The sequence below is a fragment of the Pristiophorus japonicus genome, chromosome Y (assembly GCF_044704955.1).
Source record: "Pristiophorus japonicus isolate sPriJap1 chromosome Y, sPriJap1.hap1, whole genome shotgun sequence".
NCBI lineage: Eukaryota > Metazoa > Chordata > Chondrichthyes > Pristiophoridae > Pristiophorus > Pristiophorus japonicus.
This window is the reverse complement of record NC_092011.1, coordinates 26,805,767-26,833,685: the sequence shown is the minus strand read 5'-3', so window position 1 is coordinate 26,833,685 and position 27,919 is coordinate 26,805,767.

Here is a 27,919-nt window from a genome sequence, read left to right as displayed (position 1 = left end):
GTGGGAAGTCGTTTAGAACCAGTACTCGAGACGGTTTGTAAAGAATGCTTCTGACACTTTACAATAACACATTGAAACATTTTAAATATTCGGATAAACGTGAGGTAATGCATTTGGGGAGTTCGAACAATGCAGTAGAATACACATTAAATGGCAGGAAACTCAAAACTGTAGAGGTAAAACTGGAAATTTGATTGCAGGTCCACAGATCCCTTAAGGTAGCAGGCCAGGTAAATAAGTTTGCTAAAAAGGCATATAATATACTTGCCTTAAATATTCGAGGCATGGAATAATAGAGCATGAATGTTATGTTTGAATTTTATAAACCACTGGTTAGTCCACAGCTGGAGCACTACATGCTATTCTGGTCATCACATTACGGTAAATTTATGATTGCACTTGAAAGGGTGCAGAGGAGATGTGCAAGAATATTGCCTCGACTAGAGAATGTTGGCTATGCGAAACGAATGGAGATCATTTTTCTGTTTTATTTGGAACAGATGTGGCTGAGGGCAAACCTATTTCTTTTGTTTTAAATTATGAGCGTCCTGGATAGATTGGATATAAGGACATTTTTTTCTTTGGCAGAGGGGTAAAATACACTGGGCGGCGAGTTAAAGGAGATATGAGGGCAAATGAATTTACCTCGAGTGTGGTCGTGTTCTGGAACTCACTTACTGATCGGGTCCTGGAGGCGGAAATTCTCACCACATTAAAAAATACTTGGATGTGCATTTAAAGTGCAGTAATCTACAGGGATAGGGACCAAGAGCTTGAACGTTAGATTTGGCTGGATAGCGCTTCTTCTGCCGGCTCGGACACCATGGGCCGAAATGACCTCCCTCAATGCTGTAAATGTCTATAATGCTATGCTTCCATGATGGGAGTGCTGCTACAGTAATGGAGGATTGCAACTATTATACATCGTTCGAAAAATGGGAGAGAAATAAACCTGCCAAACACAGCCCTGTCAGCTTAATTTCGTGTGAAAACGTTTAGAGACAGAAATCACACAGAAAAGTTATTGGATAATGGGCGTTGATCAATGAAAATAAGTACGTCTTTGTTAAAGGGATATTCTGGCTGACTAATCTGTTCGAGTCCTGTGATGAAGCAACAGAATTGGTTGATGAGGTTGGTAGTGCTGTTGACGCTGTGTGCATGGACTTTTAAAAGGCGTTTGACAACGTAGCACATAATGGACTTTTTGGCAAAAATTGAAGCCTTAATTTAATTCGTATTGAAGTTCGAAAATAAAGCTTATGATAAATGTTAGATTCATATAACAGTGAAGAACAAAACTTGAATACAAATTAGGAACACTTTTGATCAAGTGTATATAAAATCAATTTTTGCCAGTGGCAGTTTCCTCAGTAACGGATTAAACATATTTAAGGTAATTCATAGAAGAACCAGAGACTCGATGAGGAAAAATAAATGCCTAGTGATATATCACAACCTGAATAGCCTAAAAGGATGATGTAAGGAAATTTAACAACAACTTAAAAAGGGAATTGGATAATTACTTGAAAAATATAATTTTGCCGGGCTTTGGGCAAGAAGCAAAGGAATGAGATTAATTGGTTAACTCTTTCAAAGAGCTGCCACCGGCACAATGGACCGAATGAGCTCCTACTGTACTGTATAATTTTATGGATCTATGATTGCATAATCTTTGTGCCATTGCTGGTAGCGAGTTCCAGTTGAGAGAGTACATTTTTCAAATGCATCACTAATAATTCAGAAAAAGGCACAAATTTACCCGAACCTTCCACGTGGCCTTTTTCAACAATTAGCAGAAATAATTAGGTAAGAGTTATTTCCTTCAAGAGAAATGTGAAACAATCAAAAATTTAAAACTTGCATTTAATATTGCTAGTCGTTAAATTGAACGGCATCGTGCACAATATCCAATCCTTGTAATATTTAGTAAAGGTAATACATTCATAATAACATTGAAAATTGGAATTGAAATAAAACATTAGGAGTTTATCAGCAATTATCTGTGTGAAATCCCTCCACTACTTTCTCCGTTAACCTTACTTCTCTTTCTAGAGCAATCTTCTTATATTTTGCTGCAACTTCCAAATCACACAGCTCAGATCAGTACCGTTCTCCCATTATACATCAGGTCATTCTGCGTCTCTGTAGCAGGTGGACTACAACTGCCAGAGTGCAGCAGGGTGTTTGTACACGTCTGTACATTTAAATCTAAATTCTGCAATCCAGCATTTCTGTGCCATGTGTACAGGTTTGTGCTGAATCACCCTCCTGGAAAATCGATAGTAAACATACAGAATGCAGCTATACAATGAGCTGAAATGTTCTGCCCTGCGTCACTACTAAATTTTACTTTTACATTTTGAATTTATCGACATTTGTGAATGACCTCCTTGATATAGTGAAGAATTTGAGCCATTAGCGCATACTCCTAGTAATAGTAAAACTGATATTACATCACCCAGAGTTATCCCTTTTAGTGAAGAGAGAATGCAACATTTTCTATCATTTCTTCTAAACTGGAATTGCGGTATCCTACAATCTCTGCTGCTGAGCAGTGTAACCTATAAAGTGCAGATTTTATTACCAGAACTATCCACGAAATCCAAATTATGTAAGCTCAACAATTCGTGTGAAAAATAATACATTTAATTTTAACACTATCCCGGTAATATTCGAGGGGAGATTCTTGAAAATAGGGCTATCTTGAATTGGCAGAATGTGGGAACGAGTGGGATGGAATCGGCGGAATGCGGGATCTGATCGAAAGAAAGGTAACCAGGAGAGTGAGGTCATGGTGAGAAGAAACGTGGGAAGTGTAGCATAAATCAATAGACGGAGGCAGATTAAATTGAATTAATAAAATATCTACCAGATTTTGTTTTCAGCTTTTAAGTACTGATCGGAGAAATTATGTCAGCAAAAAAACGCTTCTTTAACTTAGTGAAACATCCCAATGCCCTTCACAGGAGCATTGTGAGATTTAAAAAATTAACGGCGACACTCAGAAGCACAACTTAGAGCAGGTTACCAAAACGTTGTTCAAAGTCGCCGGTGTAAAGAGCGTCTTGAACGAGAAAAGAGAGGCAGAGAGGCAGAGAGGCTTCTGCCAGTAGCTTCAGAGATTGGGCCAAGGCAACAGAAGGCAGAGAAACCAATGAGTGAGTGATTATAATTCTGAAGCTTTTGAGTTCAGAATTAGAAGAGTGCAGACATGTCTGCGGCCAGTGCGGCTAGAGGAGATTACAGAGATAGGCAGGGCAAAGCGATGGCGGGATTTGAAAACAACGATGAGAAGATTGAAATCGATGCTTTGCTTCAAAAGGAGCCAATGTAGGTCAGCGAGCACAGGGGTGGTGGGTGATTGGAACTGGTTGCGAGTTAGGACACGGGCAGACATGTTTTGGGTCACTTCTCGTTTGCTTAGGGTAGAATATTGGAGACCAGCCAGGAATGCTTTGGAATAGTCAGGTCTAGAGGTAACAAAGTCGTGGATACGATTTAAAAATGAATGTGATAATGTCGTGAAAGGACGAAATTCGACCCGTTTCTCAGGGGAAATTGGTTGACAAACTTAAAATGCATTTTGCTCAATCTTATTTTGTTGATTATAGAATAAAACTTAAAGAAATGTCCTAACCTGAGCAAGAAAGAGATCATGTATGGATGGAATATTTCGGATGTGAGGTCACATTCAAACCTCGCGAACAGCGGGTGAAAGACCTGAAAATTGACGACACAGACAGAAAATGGGATAGTTCTCCAGACAGTAGTGAATGTTCAGGGGAGATTGGTTCAACATTCTGAGGCTTTTGAGTAAATAAAAAAATCATTATTTCTGTAGGCAGGAGGGACAGTGATCGTGGGCACATATTTAATGTAATTGAAATGAGGAGCTGTGTTCTTACATAGTTAGCTGTTATGATCTGGGAAGCATTGCCTGAAAGGATCATGAAGCAAAAGCGATAAATAAAAAATAAGATTATGCACATATAAAGCTCCTTTCAAGAACCCAAGACGTCTAACGCTAACAGGCTGCAGGGTGACTTGGACAGGTTCGGTGAGTGGGCAAACGCGTGCTACATGCAGTATAATGTGGATAAATGTGAGGTTATCCACTTTGGTGGGAAAAGCACGAAGGCAGAATATTATCTGAATGGCGGCAGATTAGTAAAAGAGTAGGTGCAACGAGACCTGGGTTTCATGGTACATCAGTCATTGAAAGTTGGCATGCAGGTACAGCAGGCGGTGAAGAAGGCAAATGGTATGTTGGCCTTCATAGAGAGGGTATTTGAGTATAGGTGCAGGGAGGTCTAACCCTACATGTACAGGGCCTTAGTGAGGCCTCACCTGGAATATTGTGTTCATTTTTGGTCTCCCAACGTGAGGAAGGACGTTCTTGCTATTGAGGGAGTGCAGCAGCATTGCAGGACTGACATATGAGAAGAGACTGGATAGACTGGGCCGCCTGTGTATGCTGGAGTTTAGAAAGATGAGAGGGGATCTCATAGCCAAATATAAAATTCTGAGGGGACTGGACAGGTGCGATGCAGGATGAATGTTCCCGATGTAGGGGAAGTGCTGAATCAGGTCTAAGGGTTAGGGGTAAGCCATTTAGGAATGAGATGAGAAGAAACATGTTCATCCAGACAGTTGTTACCCTGCAGAATTCCCTACTGCAGAGAGTTGTTGATGCCAGGTCATTGGATATATTCAACAGGGAGTTAGCTATGGCCCTTACGGCTAAAGGGATCAAGGGATATGGAGAGAAAGTAGGAAAGGAGTACTGAGCTGAATGATCAGTCATGATCTTGCTGAATGGCAGTTCATGCTCGAAGGGCCGAATGACCTACTCCTGCAACTATTTTCTATGTTTCTATGTTTCACAGCCAATAAGTTACATTTGAAGAGTAGGTACCGGAATACAGGAAACATAGCAGTAAATTTGCGCACAGCAAGGTTTTGCAAATAGTAGATAATCTGCTGAATCATGTTGTTCCAGGAATGGATATTTTTCTGGAAACTGTGGCGAACTCCCTTGCTCGTCTTCGAAATAGTGCTGTGAGAACGTTTATGTCCTTATGAGCGAGCAGCCGGGCCACGCTTCCATCCAAAAGACGGCACCTCAGACAGTACAGCACACACTCAGTACTGCATTAAAGTGTCAGCATAGATTTTGTGTTCAGTTTTCTGGGGTGGGGATTTAACCCCATAATTTCTGATTCAGAGGCGAGAGTTATACAACGGAGTCACTGCTGACAGCTTTTTAAAAATAGTCATGTTCAAAAGGGAATTGGATATATATTTGAATTGCACTAGTTTGCTGGGCTGTGAGCAAAGCGCGGGTGAGTTGAACTAATTGTATTGCTAATTCAAGCAGTCTGCAGTTGCACGACTACCAGCACAGTCTCCTGATGTGCTTTCTAATTCTGTGATTCTCTAGTGATTGCACGGCACATAATCTTTCGTCCATTAATGTGAATGGACTGAAAGCTGAGGAAGATCCTCCATAATTGTTCGATAATATACCCGCTGTGGGTGTGAGATTCGGGCCGTAGTGCAGGTGTGGGAGATCCCAGCGCTGGCACAGACAAGTGCACAGTAGTTAAGAAAGTGTTAGAAGGTGTGGAATTAAAATATATTTGTCCATCTGAAAGAAAATAGGAGGTATTATGTCGGGAGTAATATAGAAACATAGAAGCATAGAAAATAGGTGCAGGAGTCTGCCCTTCGGCCCTTCGAGCCTGCACCGCCATTCAATAAGATCATGGCTGATCATTCCTTCAATGCCCCTTTCCTGCTTTCTCTCCATACCCCTTGATCCTTTTAATCGTAAGAGCCATAGCTAAGTCCCTCTTGAATATATCCAGTAAAGTGTTATCAACAATTCTCTGCGGCAGGGAATTCCACAGCTTAATAACTCGCTGAGTGAAGAAGTTTCACCGCATCTCAGTCCTAAATTGCTACCCCTTATCCTAAGACTATATCCCCGGTTCTGGACTTCCCCAATATCGGGAACATTCTTCCCGCATCTAACCTGTCCAGTCCCGTCACAATCTTATATGTTTCTATGAGATCGCATCTCACCCTTCTAAATTCCAGTGAATAAAGTCCCAGCTGATCCAGTCTCTCCTCATATGAATGACCAGCCATCCCTGGAATCAGTCTGGTGAACCTTCGCTGCACTCCCTCAGTAGCAAGAAAACCTTCCTAAGACTAGGCGACCAAAACTGAACACAATATTCCAGGGGAGGACTAACGAAGGCCCTGGAGAACTGCAGTAAGACCTCCCTGCTTCTCTGTTCTAATTCCCTGGACATGAAGTCCAACATAACATTTGCCTTCTGTACGCCTGCTGTAGCTGTGCGCCCACTAACAGTGACAGATGAACCATGACACCCAGGTCTCGTTGCACCTCCCCTTTTCCTCGTCTTCCACCATTCAGATAATATTGTGCCTTTGTTTTTTTGCCACCAAAACAGATAACCTCATATTTATCCGCATTATACGACATCTGCCATGCATTTGCCCACTCACCTAACCTGTCCAAGAGAACCTGCAGTCTCTTAGCGTCCTCCTCACAGCTCACACCACCACCCAGTTTAGTGTCAGCTGCAAACGAAGAGATATTACACTATATTCCTTCATCCAAATCGTTAATGTATATTGTAAAGAGATCGTGTCCCAGCACTGAACCCTGTGGCACTCCACTATTTACAGCCTGCCATTCTGGAAAGGACACATTTATCCAGAATCTCTGCTTCCTGTCTGCCAACCAGTTCACTATCCACGTCGGTATATTACCACCATTACATGTGCTTTGAATTTGCACAACAACTCTCGTGCGGGACCTTGTCAAAAGCCTTTTGAAAGTACAAATACACCACATCCCCTGGTTTTCCCTTGCCCACTCTGCTGGTTACATCCTCAAAAATTCCAGAAGACTCGTCAAGCGTGATTGCCCTTTCATAAATCTATGCTGACTTGGTCGGATCCTGTCACCGTTTTCCATATGCGCTGCTATTTCGTCCTTCACGATCGATTTCAACTTTTTCCCATACTACTGATGTCAAACGAACCGGTCTATAATTACCCGTTTTCTCTCTCCCTCCTTTTTTTAAAAAGTGATGTTACATTAGCTACCCTCCAGTCCATGGCAACTGATCCACAGTCGATAGACTGTTGGAAAATGATCACCAATGCATCCACTATTTCTAGTGCCACTTCATTGAGCAGTCTGGGATGCAGACTATCAGGCCCCTGGGATTTATCGGCCTTCAATCCCATCAATTTCCCGAACACAATTTCCCACCTAATAAGGTTATCCTTCAGTTACTCTTTCTCACTAGAATCACTGTCCCCTAGTCCCTTCGGAAGGTTATTTGTATCTTCCCTCTTGAAGACAGAACCGAAGTATTGGTTGAACTGGTCTGCCACTTCTTTGTTCCCCATTAGAATTTCACCTGAATCCGACTGCAAGGGACCTACGTTTGTCTTTAGTAATCTTTTTCACTTAACATATTTATCGAAGCTTTTGCAGTCAGGTTTTATATTCCCTGCAAGCTCCCTCTCACACTCTTTTCCCCCTTCGAATTAAAGCCTTAGTCCTGCTCTGTTCAATTCTAAATTTCTCTCAGTCTCAGTTTTGTTGCTTTTTCTAACCAATTTATATGCCTCTACCTTGGCTTTAACACTATTCGTAATTTCCTTTGTTAGCTATGGTTGAGCCAACTTCCCAGTTTTATTTGTATTCCAGACAGGGATGTACATTTGTTGAAGTTCATCCATGTGATCTTTAAATGCTTGCCATTGCTTATCCACCTTCACCTCTTTTAGTATCGTTTGCCAGTCTATTCTAGCCAATTCACGCCTCATACCGTCGAAGTTACCTTTCCTTAAGTTCAGGACCCTAGTTTCCGAATTTACTTTGCACTCTCCATCTTATAAAGAATTATACCATATTATGGTCACTTTTCCCGAAGTGGCCTCGCACAAAAAGATTGCTAATTAGTCCCTTCTCATTACACATCACCCAGTCGAAGATGGCCAGCTCCCTCTTTGGTTCCTCAACATATTGGTCTAGAAAACCATCCCTAATACACTCCAGGAAATCCTCCTCCACCGCATTGCTACCAGGTAGGTGAGCCCAATCAATGTGTAGATTAAAGTCGGCCATGATTACTGCTGTACCTTTATTGCATACATCCCTTATTTCTTGTTTGATGCTGTCCCCAACCTCACTACTACTATTTGGTTGTCTATACACAAAAGCCACTTGCGGTTTCTGCCCTTTGGAATTCCGCAGCTTATCCCATACGGATTCCACATCATCCAGGCGAATGTTCTTCCTCACAATTGCATTGATTTCATTTTTAATCAGCAACGCCACACCACCTTCTTTTCCTCTCTGCCTATCCTTCCTAAATACTAAATACCCTTGTATGTTGAGTTCCCAGCATTGGTCCCCCTGGAGTCATGTCACCGTGGTGCCAATCACATCGTATCCGTTAACTGCTGTCTGCGGAGTTAATTCATCCACCTTATTCCGAATACTCCTCGCATTGAGGCACAGAGCCTTCAGGCTTGTTTTTTTTAACACACCTTGCCCCTTTAGAATTTTGCTGTCATATGGCCCTTTTTGTTTTATGCCTTGGGTTTCTCTGTCCTCCACTTTTACTATTCTCCTTTCTATATTTTGCTTCTGACTACATTGTATTTCTCCCTGTCTCCCTGCACAGGTTCCCATCCCCCTGCCATAATAGTTTAACTCCTCCTCAACAGAACTAGCAAACACTCGCCCTAAGACATTGGTCCCGGTCCTGTCCACGTGCAGACCATTCAGTTTGTACTGGTCCTTCCTCCCCCCAACCGGTTCCAGTGTCCCAGAAATGTGAATCCCTCCCTTTTGCACCACTCCTCAAGCCACGTATTCTTCTGACCTATGTTGCGATTCCTACTCTGACTCGCACGTGGCACTGGCAGCAATCCTGAGATTACTGCTTTTGAGGCCCTACTTTTTAACTTAGCTCCTATCTAACTAAATTCGCCTCGTAGGAACTCATCCCGTTTTTTACCTATGTCATTGGTACCTATATGCACCACGTCAACTGGCTGTTCACCCTCCCTTTTCAGAATATCCTGCACCCGCTCCAAGACATCCTTGACCTTTGCACAGGGAGGCAACATACCATCCTGGAGTCTCGGTTGCAGCCGCTGAAACGCCGATCTATTCCCGTTACGATTGAGTCCCCTATCACTATCACTCTCCCACCCTTTTTCCTGCCCTCCTGTGCAACAGAACCAGCCACGGTGCCATGAAGCTGGCTGCTGCTGCCCTCGCCTGATGAGTCATCCCCCTCAACAGTACTCAAACCGGTGTATCTGTTTTGCAGGAGGATGACCACAGGGGACTCCTGCACTACCTTCCTTGCTCTACTCTTCCTTGTGGTCACCCTTTCCCTATCTGACTGTATAGCTTTTACCTGCGGTGTGACCAACTCGCTATGTGCTATTCACTTCATTCTCAGCATCAAGGATGTCCAGGGTAAATCCATCCGTAGCTCCAGTCCCTCAGGATATGCAGGCAGATAAACTTCCCGTACACCTAGTCGTCAGGGACACCGGAAGCGTCCCTGAGTTCCCACATAGTACAGGAGGAGCATAACACGTGTCTGAGCTCTCCTGCCATGACTTAAACCTTAGATACACTTAATATGGCAATAACAATGTTAACATTTTATTAATGTTATAGAATAGAAAAAGAAAAACTACTCACCAATCACCAGCAGTCATTTACCCCCTTGGCTGTGACGTCACCTTTCGATTTCTTTCTACTTCATTTTTGCCTTCTCTCCCAGCTGCAGCTGCACAAGCACGCTTCACCCTGCACCTCCCGACGAATGCTGTTTTTTTCTATGCCTGGGACGCTGCCGCTAGCCTCATCATGCATCTCCCAACGAACGCTGGCCTTTTGTAGGCCTGACACGCTGCCGCTCCGCCTTACCACGCACCTCCCGACGAATGCTGGCCTTTTGTTGGCCTGGGACGCTGCCGCTCCGCATCACCACGCACCTCCCAAAGAACGCTGGCCATTTGTAGCCCTGGGATGCTGCCGCTCTGACTCACCTTAAGATTTATACAAAGCTTTTTAATCATCCAACGAATGGAGCAGGTAGATTGTAACGAATAACAAATGCAAGTTGCTAACAATTCGGAATGCACAGAAGTGACACATTGAGGAGCGTATGTATGAGCAGAAATGATCAAGCGAGGCTTTTATTGTAGGTACAGTGTTCAAACACAGAAAATAGGAATCTGGAATCCAGGGACGCAATCCCCCGACATAAAAGAATGGGGACTGACAGGAATGAAGGGTTGCTGACAAGGTTGCATGTTTCCTCAATTAAGGAAGATTTCTGAGGATGCAACAGTGGCTGTAATAGTCTCAGAGTTTAAAATAAGGCCAGGAGAGATTTAGTGGGTGAAGACCTGGGAGAAGAGCTAGACAAAAGGGAATTATATTGGTTTGAGCGGCGGTGTGCCATCTTTATTTCATCTGCCCGAGTTTCTGAAACACATCCCTTTCATGTAGGTTGGAGAAATGCGGGTGGAATGAAGCAGTCGGATTTCAGCGAAGCAGAACACAATGTCATACATCTACAAACGGTGAGTAATTACTGGACGGATTGGGAGAACAGGCTATCCACAGAGAACTAATTACAAAATGAAAGTCGCTTATTTAACATTTTTGTTTAATAGATTCTCAACGGGGATGAAGATATCTTCGACCCAAAAAGAAACAAAAATGATACCAACCTAAACAATACGACAAAAACATAGATACTGGGCGGGAGGAGGTCTAGTGATCCATTCTATCTGTACTCAGTCCTTTGATATAGCGACCAAACACTATCCATGCTGTGCTCTCTCTCTCTCCACAGTAATTTATCTTCCTCTGCTTCAGATATTCATCTAATTTTCCTTTAAATATTCCCTGAGACAAAACTTTCCATGAGCCACCAAACAGTTGCATGAAGAGGTTTCTACTAAACCATCTGCTCATTCCCTTTGTGCCCACTTTGAGTCGATCTCCCTTCATCACTGACACGCTAACTACCTGGAATAATCGCTCCTCATAGTTGCGCCTTAACTCGTCAGAATGTTTCAAACTTCGATTAAATTGCTTCTAAATTTTCGTTGTTCTATTGCAAATAGTCCCCATAACAGTCCTGCAGTCAGCATAATTCTTATCCACAGGACCATCCTGGTCAATCTGCACTGAGAACTCTCAGTAGATTTAAGGCTGTTTCCACAGTGATGATCCAAAGCTGTACCTGGTGTTCTCACAGTGGCCTCGATAGTATTGTGCAAAGATGCATAGCTACTTGTTTATTCTTATGATCAATGCCGATGTCTATAAAACTGAAAGTTATGGTTACTTTTTCACGGATTTATCCGCCTGAAATGAATTTGTTATGAATTCAGTATTTGGATTAATATCAATGCTGTCGATCCAGACACTTGAGCTCCTTCCCTTTGAGTGTCTTATCCCATTCCTTGACGTTTCACAAACAATCAGGCGAGTTCAGCGATGGATAATTTGTGACTGAGTCAGTGTTTCCGGGAATTTTTACTTATTCTCTGGAAAAATGTGCAACCGCATCACGAGTCCTTAATTACCAAAGATTCTTCTCACCATCTGCACATGTTCGACCAAATTTAGAATAATTAATATCTGTTTGATTTTAGCTGGGATTTTGTCAGCGTTTTTGACAGATCACATGCATGAATTGTAATAGAAACTTAGAAACAATGAAAATACATGCAGTAGTAGGCCATTCGGTCCTTCGAGTCATCATCGTCATTCAATATGACCATGGTTCATCCTCTATCTCAACATTATATTTTCGCTTTCTCCCCATACCCCTTGAAGCCTTTTTTTCTAGAAGTCTATCTATCTCACTCTTGCATATATTCAGTGACTAGGCTTCCTCAACCTTCTGCGGTAGACATTGCCACAGATTCACCACCCTCTGAATGAACAAATGTCTCCTCATCTCGCTCCTAAAATTTCTACGCCATATCCTGAGACTGTGACTCCCTTTTGCCAGACTTCCCAGCCAGGAAAAACATCCACCCACATCCAGTCTACTAACCCAGTCAGAATTTTATTCCTTTTAATGAAATTTCCTCTCAATCTTCTATACTTTAATTAATACAGACTTATTCCACGCAAATTCTCCTCATAGGACAGCCCTGCCATCCCAGGAATCAGTCGGGTTAACCTTCACTGCACTCCTCTATGGCAAGTACATCCTTTCTTCGGAAAGGTAAATAAAACTGCGCACAATACTCCAGGCGCAGTTCCCCAAGGACCTGTATAACTGTTAGAAGACATCTTTGATCCTGTACTCAAATTCTCTTGCAATGAAGGCCAACATATTTTTGCCTTCCTAACCGCTTGCTGCACCTGCATGTTTGCTTTCAATGACTGCTGTAGAAGGACACCCAAGTCCCTCTGCACATCGACACTTCGCAAGCCATCACCATTTCAATATTACTCTGTCCTTACGTTTTTCCTACCAAAGTGGACAACTTCACAATTATCCACATTATACTGCATCTGCCATGTGTTTACCCACGCAGTCAACCGATCTAAATCGCCTAGCAGTGTCTTTGCATTCTCCTTACAACTCACAATCACACCTATTTTTGTATCGTCAGCAAACTTGGAAATAATATCCTAGATCCGCTCATGCAAATCATTTATATATATTGTGAATAGATGGGGCCCAAGCACTGCTCCCTGTGGTACCCAACTCGTCACTGCCCACCACCTCGAAAAAGACCCGATAATTCCTACTGTCTGTTTCCTGTCAGGGAAACAATCTTCATTAAGTGCCAATACATTACTACCAATCTTATGTGCTTCAATTTTTCACACTAATCTCTTACGTGGGACTTTATTGAATGCCTTCTGAAAATCCAAATACATTACATCCACTGGTTGTCTCTTATCTATTCTATTAGTTACTTCCTCAAAATATTACAGTAGGTTTGTCAAACATGACTTTCTTTTCATAAATCCATGTTGACTTTGTTTAATCCGATTGATATTATCTAAGGGTCCTGTTATTACATCCTATTAATAGAGTCTAGCATTTTCCCTACTACTGATGTTAGGCTAATCGGTATGCAGTTCCCCGTTTTCGCTCTCCCTCTTTTTGTAAATAGTAGGGTTACATATGCCAGCCTCCAATCTTCAGGAACTGTTCGATACTTTATAAAATTTGGGAAGATGACAACTAATGCATCTACTATTTCCATGGCTACCTTGTTTAGTACTCTGGGATGCAGATCATCGACGCCGCTAGTTATATCTGCCTTCAGTCCCATTAGTTTCTTCCACACTATTTTCTTACTATTAATCATTTCCTTTCATGTCTCTTGCTCACTATATTCTTGGTTTCCATCATTTCTGGGACGTTATTTTCATCCTCTTCCAAGACAAAACTGAAGTATATATTTAATTGTTCTACCATTTCCTTGTTCCCCATTCCAAATTCTCCCGTTTGTGTCTTTAAACGACCTACATTTGTCTTCATTAATCTTTTTTGTTTGCGTACTTGAAAAAACTTTTGCACTCGTATTTTATGTTCCTTGCAAATTTAGTCTCATACCCTATTTTTCCTCTCTTAATCAATCTCTTGGTCCTTATTTGCCAAATTCTATTGTGCTCCCAATCCTCAGGCTTGCTACTATTTCTGGCAACTTTGTATAACTCCTCTTTGGATCTGATGCTATCATGAATTTATTTTTTTAGCCATCAGCGGCCCATGTTTCCTTTTGTGCTTTTATGCCAGAAAGGAATGAATAAGTGTTGCAATTCATGCCTTCCTTTTTCAAATATTAGTCAATGCCTATTCACCGTCATGCCTTATAATGAATATTCGCAATCTATCACACCCAATTCATTTCTCATAACTTCGTAGATTCGGTTGCTTAGATTTAGGTCCCAAGTTTCGGATTGATTATTAAGTTACCATCTTCAGTCATGTTATGGTCACTCTTCCCGAAAGGACCCTGCACAACAATACCGTTAATTAACCCCTTCTCATTACAAAAAACCCATTCTTTTATAGCCTGTCCCCAGGTAGGCTTCTCAACATACTGGTCTAGAAAACCATCTCATACACACTCCAGAAATTCATCTGCCACAGTATTATTATTAAGTTGGTTTGGTCACTCTAAATGTAGATTAAAGTCAACTCCGATTACTGTAGTACCCTTGCTACCTGCATCTCTAATTTCCTGTTTGGTGCCGTCCCCTACATTACCACTACTGTTTGCACCCGACAGACAACTCCCAACAATGTGTTCTGTCTCTTCGTGATCCTTAGCTCCAACCAAACTGATTCTACATCTTGACTTTCTGAGCCAATATCCTTTTCCATTATTGGTCGGATTTCATCCTTTACTAACAACGCCAACGCAATAAACAATATTATGAAAATCAATATTTTTACACTCCTTTACTAGTTTTGGGGAGATGCATTGATACAGAATATCAATACAATTAATTATGTTACTTTTATCGACAGTATAATACAAGAGCAGACTCCGATTTTGTGTTGAGTGAGAGACACCAGTCGGTGCACAAATGACATTCTCAGTCAGTATCTGCGACATCAAAGGTGAAAGGTCACATCGATAAAGCAAGGTCCGACTGTTTCCTCTATTTCAAGATTGATGAAGGTACAAGAGCTCGCTCTAATTGTCAATGAGGAATGTTGTCTAATTGAGAGACCCATGCCTGCAATATTTACACGAAAGTTCCAGGAAGTTACCAATATTGTCGATCGCCTGACCTTTGATTGATTCAGCACCAAATTAAACTTTATTTATGATTTTTATGTGGGGCCCCCGATCCAAGTATCTGCAGTGTGAGGTGGATTACTCTGCTGTCCACATGTCTAAATCTACTGCTGAATCTCATCAATGTTTTTCCTTGATCATGTCCAGGAGATTTGTCGGCTTTAGTCCCAATAGTTTCTCAAATGCGTTTTCCTCTGCTGATCAAAAGTATTTTAAGTTCATCACTATTATTAGTCCCTTAGTTATCCACTTTTTGTGTATTATACAGTGAAGTAATATTCAAAAAGGTTTGTTTAAAATCTCTGCAATTTCCTTATTCCATGTCACAATTTATGCTGTCTACGCCACCAGTGCTATTCTCTGGATTCTGCCATAATTACAGTAATTCTTACAATCGTTTTTTTTCTGTTTCTTGCTATTTGACTCTTATATTCCAACCTGATCCCACCACACAGCGCTGCCCCCGATCATCAAAATCAACGGCCCGGCCTTCGAAAACATGAAACATTTTCCATACCTTGGGAGCCTGCTATCGGTAAGGGCAGATATCGATGACAAGGTCCAACGCCGCCTCTAGTGTGTCAGTGCAGCCTTCGGGTGCCTGAGGAAGCGAGATTTTGAAGACCATGACCTCAAACCTTACACCAAACTAGTAGTGACGCCCGCCCTCCTATATATCTCAGAGACGTGGACCATATAAAAACATCTAAAAACACTGGAAAATTACGGCCAACACTGCACAAGCTCCTGGAAATCCACTGGGAGGATAGACGCACCAACGTCCCGAGCCCAAGGCCGCCCGAAATGGAGGAAGAGCATCGGGGTGTGAGCTGAGCACCTCGAAACATTTCGTCGAGCGCATGCAGAAATCAGGCACAGACATTGGAAGGAGCGTGCGGCAAAGCAGACTCACCACCCATTGTTTCCTTCAACCACTTCCTGTCCCACCTCGCACAGGACTATACAGACATCTGAGGCCTCACTTTTAGAATGTAAACCAGTCTCCCTCGAATCAGATGGACTGCCCATGGTTACTGTGAATGTTTTCTCAGAAGAATCACTCAACACTCAGAGTCGGTTCCAAATCCAATGCGGCCTTTATTTTTGCATGCGGGGAGGAAGCCTCAGGACTGGATCCAGGCACTTCTCTCCGACGAACAAAGAAACTCATCGATATTTATATGTTTTACAATAGTACTTTACAGTTAATCAGCCTACTTCGGCTGGACATAATCCAATCATAACGATTATAGATTAAATATTGGTTTCTTTAACCCAATAGAATTCCCCTGATTCCTCAGGGGCTATATGTTCGGTATTTGTCAGCTCGGGCTGATTAATGACCTCGTTATGTGAGGCAGGTTCTCCCCTTATCTCTGGTCCTTGGTGCTCAGCTGTGTGAAGTCACTGATTATACCAGTGAACTATAAAGGTTTATTATAATTATCTTGTATCCAAGGCATTCCTGGTACTGGGCCTCACAGGGTCATTGCTCGATCATTGCTCGGTCAGCCCCAGTTCATTACTTGACTAACAGGGTTACCATCATGCTTGGGCAGCCATTTTATATGTGGCCACATTAAATTTATATGAGTTTAGATATATTCAGCAGGTCCCGAATGCCTAGTGTTTTGATATAATCAGCAGGTGCCTAATGCCTACAACAATTACCAAGTAACAGGCTAATGAATAAGGTCACTGAATTTCGAGTCAGCGGCCAAGTAGTACAAAGTATAGCTAACTGGCTGAAAGAGAGAAAACAGAGAGTTGACGTAAAAGAGTAGCTATTCAAAGTGGCAGAAGGTGGTTCGTGGTGTTCCACAAGCACAATTGCTGGGAGCACTGTTGTTCACAATCTATATTACATTTGACTAACGGGGTTCCAATCATGCTTGCACAGCCATTTTATATGTGGCCACTTAAAACTTATATGAGTTTAGATATATTCAGCAGGTGCCGAATGCCGAGTGTTTTGATATATTCAGCAGGTGCCTAATGCCTACAACAGTTACCAAGTTACAGGCTAATGAATAAGGTCACTGAATTTCGAGTCAGCGGCCAAGTAGTACAATGTATAGCTAACTGGCTGAAGGAGAGAAAACAGAGAGTTGGCGTAAAAGGATAGCTATTCAAAGTGGCAGAAGGTGGTTTCTGGTGTTCCACAAGCACAATTAATGGGAGGACTGTTGTTCACAATCTATATTAACGATATAGAATTTGCAATCAAAAACAAAATATAGATTTGTGGATGACACCAGATTTGGTTGGGGACGGCAGTAGTACACAATACTTAGGATAACAGGCCCAATTTACAAGCGGACATCAATAAACTTGAAGAATAGGCATATCATTGACAAATGAATTTCAACGCAGCTAATTGTGATTAATTATATTTGTTTGGAAGAATGAGGAAGTCACTTATTACTTCGAAGCAAAAGCACGAAGCCAGAATATTATCTGAATGGTGGCAGACTAGAAATAGCGGAGGTACGACGAGACCTGGGTGTCATGGTTCTTCATTCACTCAAAGTGGGCACGCAGGTACAGCAGGCGGCAAATGGTATGTTGGCCTTCATAGTTAGGGGGATTTGAATATAGAAGCAGGGAGGTCTTACTGCAGTTGTACAGGGCCTTAGTGAGACCTCACCTGGAATATTGTGCACAGTTTTGTTCTCCTGTCTGAGGAAGGACGTTCTTGCTATTGAGGGAGTGCAGTGAAATTTCACCAGACTGATTCCAGGGATGGCTGGACTGTCATATTAGGAGAGACTGGAACAACTGGGCCTTTATTCACTGGAGTTTAGAAGGAAGAGATTGGATCTCTTGAAAAAAAATATAATATTCTGACAGGACTGGACAGGTTAGATGCGGGAAAAATTTTCCCGATGTTGGGGAAGTCCATAACCAGTGGACAAAATCTTAGGATAACTGGTAGGCAATTTAGGGCTGAGTTGAGGAGAAACGTCTTCACTCAGAGAGTTGTTAACCTGTGGAAATCTCTGCCGCAGAGCGTTGTTGATGCCAGTCCACAGGATTTATCCAAGCGGGAGTTAGATATGGCTCTTATGGTTCAGGGGATCAAGGCGTCTGGAGAGAAAGCAGGAAAAGTATACTAAAGGAATGATCAGCCATGATCTTATAGAAAGGCGGTGCAGGTTCGAAAGGCTGAATGGCCGACTCCTGCACCTATGTTTCTATGTTTCTCTGTTTCTACTTGTAGGATGAGAGTCTGGGTGGGGTACATGAGAAAGTAACTTTCGGAATACAAATAAACCAGTCATTAAAAGTATCAACAAAGGTGATCAACGCCCTAAAAAGCAAAGGAATCACTAGTGTTTATTTCGAGAGCGATAGATTTGAAAAGAAGTGAAGTTATGCTAAACTTGTATCGATACATGGTTCGACAGTGCTTGGACTACTTGGAGAAATATTGTGCTTCTCCTATGATAAGAAAGAATATAGAAGCTTTGGAGAGGATGCAAAACAGATTTTCATGGATGATACCAGATCTGTGAGTGTATACATACCAAGAAACGAGGAACAGACAGAATCTGTTTTCTGGTGAAAAGAGAAGGCTGAGCAGTGTCCTAAAAGAGATAATTAAAATTATGAACAGTTTTGATACAGTAGATACAGAAAGTGTATTTCTACTTGTGGAGAAGAGCATAACTGGAAGCCATCAAAGCGAGATGTTCAACAATAAAGCAAATAGGGAATTCAGAAGAAATTCTTTACTCAAACAGTGGTGGTGTATCTGGAACTCGCTATGCAGGGAATAGTTGAAAAAATAGTATATTTGTATTTGAGGGGCGGCAAAATAAGCATATAAGGGAGAAGGGAATACAGGTTTATGTTGATTGATTTAGATGTGGCAACACAGGAGGTGGCTCGAGTGTAGCATAAACGCTGGCATGTACTGGGTGGGCCGAATGTTACGCTGTGTCTTGTATCCTATGTAATCCTGTCCACCAAAACAGACAAGGGATTATTGCATCTCATTAATTGTAACATTTTGTCGATCGTTGAATTAACTTCCCCTATTGTTTTGCTTATTTCAATTGTTACACAGTTTTACCTGTTAATCCAGTTCGCAGATTCAGATTAAGAGCAGGCATATTCCCCATGCTAGATTTCCAACTTAACATTAATATGCTGGCCATAATTCGTTGATTTATCAGTAACGGAAACGTCAGGAAAATTCAGGTAAAACGACGTAACATCAATTAACATTCAAAAATGGTGGAAAAGTGCAACACGAAAGGAGAAAGCAGCTGCGCTCCTTTTTCCCAGGAGACATGACGAAGGGTTCGGTGCAGCTGCAATCAGTCCGAGCTACATTTTCAGCAAAATGCAGAGAAAAAGTAAGGTCACCAGAAGTCTTAAACCATCGAGTATTATCCTAAATCTGGTTGATATTCCTGCCACTCTCAAGGTAGAATCAAATTACAGTCGTCGCTCTGTCAGATATTAAATCGTTTGATCAACTATTATTAAAGTTCGTTTATCACTGACCATTTTCATACTTAAGGCAGAAGGTCCTTATTTGTCAGGAATCAGAAACCAATGAACTGAGGAAGCCCTGATTCAAGGTCCGGTTAAATGCAATAAGTGGCAGACATATTGTCACCTACCTGAGAGATTTTACATCAACCATTTTGATGTAGCTGTAAAGAGATAAACCCCAGTCTAAGAAGTAACTTCAGCTCAAAGTGAATTTTATGCTTCAAAGGCGAGCTCCAGCTCGTATTTCTTTCATTATTCACAAATCTTAGAATCAGTATCCATGGAGAAGTCAGCATCTTCTTCAACACTTCTCTGAATTTCCTCTGCGTCGCTGCATAAATAAACGGGTTGAGACAGGAACTCAAACGCTTCAGCATAGTCCCGGTTTCAGTTGCGATATACGCTGGGCTTGTGCGGTCACCTAGATAATAACTGACGTTTGTCAATCCAGTAGTTACAAAGCTAACGACAGCTGTCAGCCACAACAGTATAAAATTGCTCGATATAGTGAATAGTAAAATGATGGATTTGACTCGGTTCTCTGTCTCTAGATCACATTGCTTCTCACTGCTCTGACCCCGGATTCTCCTGCGGGCTCAATTGGCCACTAAAATGCGTCGATTGACAAGGAGTTACCGAAGGCTATTAAAGTAAAAGGAAGCCAAACTACCCAGACTGTGTGAAACCAGAAGTACGCTGCACCTGGAGGTGATGAAATGAAAGCCACACTTGGCCGGCAGCCCCACTGCATATTATTGATTATTTGCTGAGCTTCATATACAAACAAAATGGGAATGTTCTTTAATAATATCAAGACCGAGAACGTTATTATAACGGTGACTGCTGTTCTTTTAGTGCAATAATTTGTTTTAAACCTTTGGCAGCAGATAACTACAAATCGATCAAATGTGAAGAAGACGGTGAACCAAATAGATAGATCGATGTTTACAGTAGCGATGCATGGAATGAATGTGCAAACAGGAGTTTGGGACAAGAAGGAAAGTGGAAAGTGATAATTGAAAATATGATACACTATTACATTGATGTTCATGATCAGGAGATCTGCTGTTGCCATGGCCACCATGTAGACATAGATGCACTCGGAAAGGCTACATCTTGCTCGAGAGATTCACAATTGTCACGAAGTTCGCTGTAAGAAAGACAGAGATGGTTTGAATAAAGTTACAATGTCTAGGATGGAGCGTTTTACTCCATTCATTGTGATTATCAACACGGAGCACCGCGAGAATATGATTAGTATTGGATATTTTACCAGGGAAACGGACCCATACATTTTAATGAGGTGTTGCAGTGCTCACTCTTTACCGTGTTGCAAGCCACCCAAAAATACGCTAAGATCCTTGTGTTGGACCTTGAAAGAACATTGCAACTTCAGTCAGATTATTGTATTACGGGAAGCAAGAAGAGTGTTGACACGAGATACAAGAGTTGGTTCCAGTCGCTACCGACTGTGTAATGCCGACAGCTATAAAAACGTTACCTTAAGCAACATGTTGCAAGAACAGAAAGAGAGTTAACACCGATTAACAAACAGGCAATGGCTCACCGCGCACACCGACGGCTACGTGAATCGGGTAGTTAATTTCTTTAAACAGTAGAATAGATGGTTGTCCCATTTTTTGTGCAAAAATATGAATTCTGTATGACTGAAAAACTTGTTACCGCATGGCTGAAACAAAGTTAGGGAACCTACATTTATACACTCATCAATCCTCCAGTGCGAAAATTCTGGTGAGATCTTAATTAGCATTAGTGACATTCACTTAACAAATAGGCTCAGGTGAGTGGTTTCTTAAAATCTAATACGTCACCTAAAAATAAAATTGTTATCGGAAAGTTTCAGAAGCATTATTTACAAGTAGAAAATGATGTCTTGCAACAATGGTTTGGACCGACTTCCCACAGGAATAGTGAAGACAGCTATCCTTGCATTACATGACTTGATCCTTACACAGTCCGAATGGCCTGAATCCTTTCAAACAGTCCGTGAGTCAAATATTGCTGTACTGGTGATAATGCCACTCTGCAGACCATAATGAATTAAGAGCAGCTCTTGGAGCCTGTTGTGCCATGCAATAAGAAATATTTTTTTCATATTCATTGATGACATCTGGTCGTTGCTGGCCAGGTCAGCATTGATTGCCATTTGCTAATTCACCTTGAGAAGATAGTGGTAAGCCACCTTCTTAAACCTTTGCAGGTAATGTGGTGAAGGGACTCCCACACTGATTTGGGGAGGTAGCTCCAAGATTTTGACCCAGCGACAATGAAGGAATGACAATATACTTCCAAGTCAGGATGGTGGATGACTTGTCAGCGAACGTGGAGTGGGTGGTGTTCCCTTGCGCCTGCTGCCTTTGTCCTTCTGGGTAGTAGATTTGGGAAGTGCTGTAGCTGATGCATTTCGAGTTGCTGCAGTGCATCTTGTAGGTGGTATACACTGCAGCCATGGCACGTTGCTGATGGAGGGATAGATTTTTTCGGGTGGTGGATGGGGTGCTAATCAAGTGGAGTGCTTTGAGATGGATGGTGTCGAGTTTCATGATAGTTCTTGGAGCTGCACTCATCCAGGCAAGTCAAGATTATTCAATCATACTCCTGACTTGTGCCTTATGAGACAGAAGAACATAAGAAGTATGAGCAGGAGTAGGCCAAACGACCCCTTGAGCCTGCTACGCCATTTAATATGATCACAGCTGATTCTATCATGGAATTACATTCACTTCCCTGCCCGCTCCCCCTAATCCCTTAATCACTTATCAGTTGAATTATAGATGGTGGAAAGGCTTTGGAGAGTCAAGAGTTGAAACACTCGCCGCAGAATACCCATCCTCTGAGGTGCTCCTGTTGCCACCGTATCTATGCAGCCAGTCCAGTTATGTTTCTGGTCAATGGTGACCCAAGGATGATGATGCTGGGCGATACGATGATCGTAACGCCGTTGAATCTCAAATGGCGGTGGTAAGAAGTTCGCTTGTTGGAGATAGTTAGAAGCTGGAAGAATGTACCCAATGTTAGGGAAGTCCAGAAGCAGAGGTCACTGTCTAAGGATAAGGGGTAAGCCATTTAGGAGCGCGATGCGGAGGAACTTCTTCACCCAGAGAGTGGTGAACCTGTGGAATTCTCTACCACAGAAAGTTGTTGAGGCAATTCGCTAAATATATTCAAAAAGGAGTTAGATGAGGTCCTTACTACTAGGGGGATCAAGGGGTATGGCGAGAAAGCAGGAATGGGGTACTGAAGTTGAATGTTCAGCCATTAACTCATTGAATGGCGGTGCAGGCTAGAAGGGCCGAAAGGCCTACTCCTGCACCTATTTTCTATGTTTCTATGTTTCTATAGTCATTGCCTGACAATTGTGTGGAGCGAATGTTGCTTGCCATTTATCAGCCCTAGGCTGAATGTTGTCCAGGTCTTGCTGCATGCGTGCATGGACTGCTCCATTATCAGATGAGTGGGCACAGAGAATTGTCAAGTCATCAGCAAACATTTTCAAATCTGACATTATGATTGAGGGAAGTTAATTGTGAAGCGGCTGAAAATGTTTCAGGCTTGGGTACTGCCCTGAGGAACTCCTGCAAAGATTTCCTGGGGCTGTGATTATGGACTTTGAAGCACCACAGCCAATTTCCTTTCTACTAGTTATGACTCCAGTCAGTGGTGTATGTTACCCTGATTCCCATTGAATTCATTTTGACCCAGGCGCCTTGTTGCCACTCTTGGTAAAATGCTGCCTTGATGTCAATTGCACTCACTGGCACCTCACGTCTGTAATTATGATCTTATCTCCATGTTTGCACCGAGCCGACAGGTCCTGGTGTAACCCAAAATGGCCATTGGTGAGCAAATTATTCGTGACTAGTTGTCACGTGATAGCACTGTTGACGATTCCCTTACGTAGCTGATGATTGAGAGTACACTGATGGGTTGATAATTGTCACGAATGGATTTATCCTGCTATATGTCGACAGGGCATACCTGGGCAAGTTTTCACATTGTCGGATAGATGCCAGTATTGTAGCTGCACTGGAACAGTGGCGAATCTAGTTCTAGAGAACAAGTCTTCAGTACACTGCCTGGATGTTGTCGGAGCCCAAAGCCTTGGCTCTATCCAGTGCAATCAGCCGTTTCATGATATCATTCAGAGGGAATAGAATTTGCTGAACACTGGATTCTGTAATGGTGGTGAACTGAGGAGGATGCAGTTCTGGAGCATCCACACGTCACTACTGGTTGAACATGGTCCAATGCGCTCCATTCTTGTCTCTAACACACATGTGGTGGGCTCCACCATCATTGACGATGGATAATCATCTAGCCTCCTTCTCCCATTCTTTTATGGTCCACCATCATTCACGACTGGATGTGGCAGGACTACAGATCTTTTGTCTGATCTGTTCGTTATGGGATCGCATAGCCTTGCCTATAGCATGCTGCTTCCGCTTTTTAGTAAGCATTTGATCCTAAGTTATAGCTTCCTCTGTTGCTGCTCCTGGCATGCTCTTGTAAGCATTTGATTCAAACAGAGTTGGACTCCTGGCTTAATGACAATGGCGAGCAATTTGCTGATGCAGATGGTCCACAGCACCTCTTAGATTCACTGTTTTGAGCTGCTATATCTGGTCTGAATCGATCCAATTTAGCACGCTGCTAATGCCACTTCACACGATGGATGGTGTTCTCAGTGTGAAAACAGTACTTCATCTGCTCAATGAATGTGCGATGGCCACAGCTACCAATGCTGTAATCGACAGAAGCATCTGTGGCAGGTACATTGGTGAGGACGATATCAAGACTGTTTAGTCTTCATGATGGTTCACTCAGCACCTCCTACAGGCTCAGTTCGCAGCTATGTAGCCGTGTTAACGAATCACACTTAATGATAATTGAAATAACCTATGCAGAGTACATTATGTGCCCGTGCTACTCTCAGGGCTTCTTCCAAGTGGTGTTGAACATGGAGGAGTATTTTTCCTCAGCTGAGGGAGGGCGGCAGATAGTAATAACAGGAGGTTTCCTTACCCATGTTGGACCTAAAGTAAAAAGAATTCATGTCAACCAGAGTTGATGTTGAAAACTCCCAAAGCCACACCCTTCTGACTGTATGCCACTGCTAACCTCTGTTGGATCTGTCCTGCCGATTGGGTAGGACATGGCTTGGGGTTATAAAGGACGAGTCTGGGACATTAACTGAAAGTTATGATTTTGCGATTATAAATATGTCAGGCTGTTGCTTGACTAGTCTGTAGGACAGCTCTCCCAATTTTAGCACTATTTCCCAAATGTTGGTGCTGAGGCCTTTGCAGGGTCGACTGGGCTGCATGTGTCGCGGTCGATGCCGGGAGGTCCATCCAGTTTTATTTTTATTATTGTTTTTTCCAGTGGTTGGATGCGATTGATTGGCTTGCTAGGTCATTTCAGAGGGCAGCGAAGAGTTAATCACATTGCTGTAGATCTGGATTCCTCTAGACCGGGTAAGGACGGCAGATTTCCTTACCTAAGTAACATTAGTGAAAAGATGGGTTTTTACAACAATCCTGTAGTTTCATCGCCAACATTATGATATAAGTTTTATTAAATTCCAGATTTATTTAAATATCTGCATTTAAATTCTCCAGCTGCCACCGTGGAATTTGAAAGTCTTCTCTGGATCATTATTCCTGGTCTCTACTCGTCCAGTGAAGTTACCACTATTCTACCGTTACCGCTATATCTGATTTTCGATGTTATCTCCACTTGCCCACGTGATCTCCATATCCCTTGATTCCCCTTGAGAAAAAGATCTGTCTCTCACAGCCTTGAATATATTAAAAGGACTCAGCATCCACAGCTATCTGGGGTAAACAATTCCAAATATTCACATTCTTCTCAGTGAAGGAATTCCTCCTCTTCTCAGTCCAAAATGGCCGACCACTTATCCTGAAACTATGCCCCTGAGTTAAAGGTTCTTCACCCACGTGAAACAATCCTTCAGCATCTACCGCATCATTACCCCTCAGAATCGTATGCGTTTCAATGACCTCCCCTCTCAATCTTCTAATCTTCGGAGCGTATAGGCCCAATCTGGCCAACGTCTCCTCATAAAACCATCTGATCACGGGAATAAATGCAGTCAACCTTTTGGCAGTGCCACTGAGGGATGTATATCCTTCTGCAGAAAAAGAGACACAGGCACAATATTCCAGGCGTGGCCTTAGCAAATTTCTGTACAATTGTAGCAAGATTTCCTTACTCTTGTACTGCAACTCTCTTGCAATAAAAACCAACATGCAATATTCTTTCCTAATTTCTTGCTCTACCTACACGCCAGCTCGCTCTGTTTCCTGTGCATGGACATTTTAATATCTTTGAAAACCAACATTGAACAGTTTCTAATCATTTAAAAATATTCTGTTTGTGTTATCTTCCTATCATAGTGAATAACGTCACATTTCCCCACGTAATATTCCTTCTACCAACTTTTTGCCCAATCATTTAATCCATCTATATCGCTTTGTGTTTACATCTCAGTTTAATTTTCCATCCATCTTTTAATCATCAGCAAATTTGGATATATTGCACTCAGTCCCATCATCTACGTCATTAGAAATAATTGGTAATAGCTGACGCATATGCAGTGGCCCTTGCGGCACCCCAGAAATTTCGCCTGCCAACCGGAAAATGACCCGTTTTCCCCTGCTCTCTGCTTTCTGTCCGTTAATGAATCGACTATCCATGCTCATGAGAACCAATCTTGCGCAACATACTTTGGTGTTGCACCTCATCGAATGCCTTATGGAATTCTAAATATATTAGATACAACGATTCCTCTTTATCTACCCTGCTAGCTACATCCTCACAAAACTCTAACCAATTTGTTTAACATGCGCAAAACCATGCCGAATCTGCCTGCAAATACTCTCATTTTCTTAATAGCTTTTTAGCACTTAATTCATAATGGAATCAGGCATTTTCCCAACAACTGCCATAAGGTTAACTGGCTTTGATGCCCCTCTTTGCTCCATACTTCAATGCCTTACAATTCGGTGTGGCTATTCTAGAACCTAGAGAATTTTGGGAGATCACAGCGAATGCTGCCCCTAATTCCACAGCCAACACTTTTCGAAACCTTGGATCTAAGCCATCGTGTCTCGGGATTTGACGGCTTTAATTCACATTAGTTTCGCAAGTTCCGTTTGTTTACATCCAAATTACTTTAAATTTATCATACGTATTAGCACCTTCGTTCCTCAATATTTTCTGTGCGTTTTTTGTCCTATACTGTGAAGGCAGATAGAAAGAATATGTGTTTAATGTATCTGCCATTTCCTTATTCCCCATTATAACTTCTTCTCTCTCAGCCACCAATGCTTACATTTCCTACCCTCTACCTTTGATACAATCACAGTATTTCTTACAATGTCTCTTTATATTTCTTGCTAGTTGAATCTTTAATTTTATTTTGCTCATTTTTACCCACTTTTTTGTCATCATATGATGGTTTCTAAAGCCCTCCGAATAACCATGTTTACAAAAATGCGTCCAACATTATATGCCACTCATTTAGTGTGATACTATCGATACCTTATTTAGTTCACCAAGGATGAAGTTTTTATTTCTTAATAAAATGTATATTCGTTAACAAATTCGGAATATTTCTTTAAATGTTTATCAGTGGTTATCTACCACCATACTTCTTAATCTAGGTTCTAAATTTCCTAAGTCAGCTTACCACTCAAATGTGTGTAATTGGCATTGTTTAAGTTTATCACTCTATTTTCGTACCTAAGTATTTTATTCTGAAACCCAATATGATATTTATCATATTATGATCTCTATTCCGCAATGGAAACTTACCTATCTGATTACCAATGAACGATGTCTTCTTCCACAATACAAGTTCGAAAATCACTGATCCCTGGTTGTTACCATGACGTACTTTTTTTAGAAACTCCCTGCAACGTATTCCTAAACTCGTCCTCCAGATTACCTTTGTCAATTTCATTTGCGCTGTCGATATGAAAATTAATGTTCTTCGCAACTATTGCATTACCTTTGTGACAAGCTAACAATGTTTGCTGATTAGTACTCTGTCCACCGGTGCAGCTACTTTTAGGAGACCTATAAATTACTCCAACCAGTATTTTCTGAAACGTGTTTTTTCTTATCTCCACACATACTTATTGTACTTCTTGATCTTCCGAGGTAATATCCTTCCTCACGAATGCCCTCATGTACTCTTTTATTATTCGGTGTTACTCACACTCCTTTTCCATTCTGCTGTAATTATCGAAACGTCAAGTACCCTGGAATATTTCCCAAGCTTGATCACCTTCCAACCATCTCGCATTAATGTCTACTGCATCAAACCCATTTATCTCTATTTATATCACTAATTGTTCTATCATTTTGCGAAAGGTTTGTGCACTCGATAAAGATATTTCAATTGTAACATTTTAAACTTATTCTTATATTAATTCGATAAAGCATTGTTGCCTTTAAACTCTCCGTCGCTTTGTGTCACTCGTATGTTCACCCAAAT